This window comes from Mandrillus leucophaeus, unplaced genomic scaffold (genome assembly GCF_000951045.1).
Source record: "Mandrillus leucophaeus isolate KB7577 unplaced genomic scaffold, Mleu.le_1.0 Scaffold185, whole genome shotgun sequence".
Lineage (NCBI taxonomy): Eukaryota > Metazoa > Chordata > Mammalia > Primates > Cercopithecidae > Mandrillus > Mandrillus leucophaeus.
In genome coordinates this window covers 1,397,064-1,400,218 of record NW_012101865.1, presented here as the reverse complement: position 1 = coordinate 1,400,218, position 3,155 = coordinate 1,397,064, and the positions used below count along the sequence as shown (strand labels likewise).

General features: G+C 44.6%; 1 protein-coding gene across 2 annotated transcripts in view; it reads right to left on the bottom strand.

The window, feature by feature from the left end:
- Positions 1 to 3,155, bottom strand: part of RCAN3 (RCAN family member 3) — a 55,909-nt gene that overhangs the window by 38,880 nt on the left and 13,874 nt on the right. The window lies entirely within an intron of this gene.

Below are 3,155 nucleotides of genomic sequence, written 5' to 3'. Positions count from 1 at the left end.
CTGCCACCACGCCCAGCTAATTTTTTGTATTTTTAGTAGAGACAGGGTTTCACCGTGTTAGCCAGGATGGTCTCCATCTCCAGACCTCGTGATCCGCCCGCCTCAGCCTTCCAAAGTGCTGGGATTACAAGTATAAGCCACTGCGCCCAGCCCCTTTTTCTGAACTTTAAAAAATAACCAATTTTAAGGCAAATGTCTGAAGCTGACAGTGTCCCTGAGTGGAATAACAGGACAGAATCTGTCTCTCATAGACTGTTTCTGTGCATGTCTGCCTCTTCCGATGAATTGCACATCACATCCACTGAGCAGAGTCTTGGACATGACACATTTCAAGATGTAGGGGCAGAATTTAAGAAATATGTAGCAGGCACAGACAAACTAAGTGATTATGATTACTATTACTACCTCAATACCACCTGATTTGTGATTTTTCACTTTTATTTCAAAGAACAGAAAGTCACAATACATTGCTTATACACAGTACAATATAGAATGGTAATTATAGAATAAAAATAGTGAAGTTTTTTTGTATTCTATAATACTAATCAAGACTACTTCTAAGAAGTAAAATCTTTACTCATTTGTATACACATTTTCTGAGTGCCTACTGCTTGGTGTTGGGGAGTGAAGAAAACATGGTTCCTACCCTCAAGGCACTCCCAGCAAAGCCAGCATTTCTCCTGCTCAACAATGGTAAGCAGCCATTCTCCTAAAGAACTTCGTTCCATCAGCTGTCAGCTGTACTTAATTTTTTTTTTTTTTGAGACAGAATTTTATCCTGCCACCCAGGCTGGAGTGCAGTAGTGTGATCTTGGCTCACTGCAACCTTCGCCTCCCAGGTTCAAGCCATTCTCCTGCCTCAGCCTCCCAAGTAGCTGGGACTACAGGCATGCACCACCATCCCGGCTAATTTTTGTATTTTTAGTAGAGACGGGGTTTCACCATGTTGGCCAGGCTGGTCTCAAACTCCTGACCTTAAGTTATTGGCCCACCTCGGCCTCCCAAACTGTCAGCTATACTTTCAATTCCTCCTTCTCCACTTGTTCCTCTTCCTCAGCAAACATATGTGTTCCCGTAAGCCCTACCATCTGGATTCTACCCTCCCTTCACACTGGTCCTAATTCTCCTTCACCTTCCTACCAGCTCCTGGGAAATGTGGTATCTTCTTGCCGCGCTCCCTCTGCTCTAGTCACTCCTGAATTAGGTGCAGTTTGGCCTCCGCACTACCTTTTGCCTGCAGCTGCCCTCCTCATGGATGGCAATGGCTTCCCAACAGGCATCCCACATTTTATCACGCGTCACTGTATCACACAGAACTGCATTTTTTCCAAAGTGAAGGCCTGTGACAACCCTGCATTGAGCAAGTCTATCAGTGCCATTTTCAAACAGGATGTGCTCACTCATGTTTGACATGTTCTGGTAATTCTCACAATATTTCAGACCTTTTCATTATTATTGCATCTGTTATGGTGATCTGTGGTCAGTGATCTTTGATGTTATCATCGTAATTGTTTTGGGGCACCATGAACCGCACCCTTATAAGACGGCAAACTTAATCAATACATGTTGTGGGTGTTCTTAATCAATACACATGGGTGTTCTTAATCAATGAATACATGTAGGTGTCCTTAACCAATACATGTTGTGGGTGTTTTGAGACGGAGTCTCACTCTGTCGTCAGGCTGGGGTGCAGTGGGGTGATCTTGGCTCACTGCAACCTCCACCTCCCGGGTTCAAGAGATTCTCCTGCCTCAGCCTCCCGAGTAGCTGGGACTACAAGTGTTCGCCACCACACCCAGCTAATTTTTTGTATTCTTAATAGAGACAGGGTTTCACCATATTGGCCAGGATGGCCTCGATCTCTTGACCTTGTGATCTCCCCACCTCGGCTCCCAAAGTGCTGGGATTACAGGCGTGAGCCACGGTACCTGGCTGTGGGTGTTCTTAATCAGTATGTGTTGTGGGTGTTCTAACTGCTCCACTGACTGGGGCCATTCGCCCGACTCTCTCCCTCTCCTCGGGCCTCCCCACTCCCTGAGACACGACAATACTGAAATTAGGCCAACTGATAACCCTTCAACGGCCTCTAAGTGTTCAAGTGAAAGGAAGCTTCGTGAGTCTCTCATTTCAAATCAAAAGTCAGCAATGATTAAGCCTACTGAGGAAGATTCGTCCCGAGACGCTGAAAGCTAAGTCTCTTGACCAATCAGTCAAGTTGTGAATGCAAAGGAAAAGTTCCAAAGGATATTGAAAGTGCTACTCCAGTGAACACACAAATGTTAAAAAGGCAAAAACAGCCTTAAAATGATATGGAAAGTCTGAGTGATCTAGATAGAAGATCAAACCAGCCACAACATTCCCTTAAACCAAAGTCTAATCCAGTGCAAGGCCCTAACTCTCTTCACTTCTATGAAGGCTGAGAGAGCTGAGGAAGCTGCAGAAGAAAAGTCTGAAGCTAGCAGAGGTTGGTTTATGAGGCTGAAGGAAAGAAACTGTCTCTGTAACATGGAAGTGCAAGGTGAAGCAGCAAGTGCTGATGTGGAAGCTGCAGCAAGTTCTCCAGCAGATCTAGCTAAGGTCACTGATGAAGGTGGCCACACTCAACAGATTTTCAATATAGACAAAATAGCCTTCTATTGGAAGAAGATGCATCTAGGACTTTCATAGCTAGAAGTCAATGCCTGGCTTCAAAGCCTCGAAGAACAGGCTGACTCTTTCGTTAGGGGTTAACATACCTGGTGACTATAAGTTAAAGCCAATGCTCACTCACCATTCTAAAAATCCTACGGCCCTTAAGAACTGTGCTAAATCTACACTGCCTGTGCTCTATGAACGGAACAATACAGCCTGGATGACCGCACATCTGTTTACAGTATGGTTTCCTGTATGTTTTAAGCCCATTCTTGAGACCTACTGCTAAGAAAAAAAAAGAGAGATTCCTTTCAAAATATTACTGCTCGTTGACAATGCGCTTGGTCACCCAGGAGCTCTGACAGAAATACACAGGGAGATTTCTTTTCCTGTCTGCTAACACAATATCCATTCTGCGGCCCATGGATCAAGGAGTAACTCTGACTTTCAAGTCTTACTATTTTAAGAAATACATTTCATAAGCATACAGCTGCCAGAGACGGCAATTCCTCAGATGGATCTGG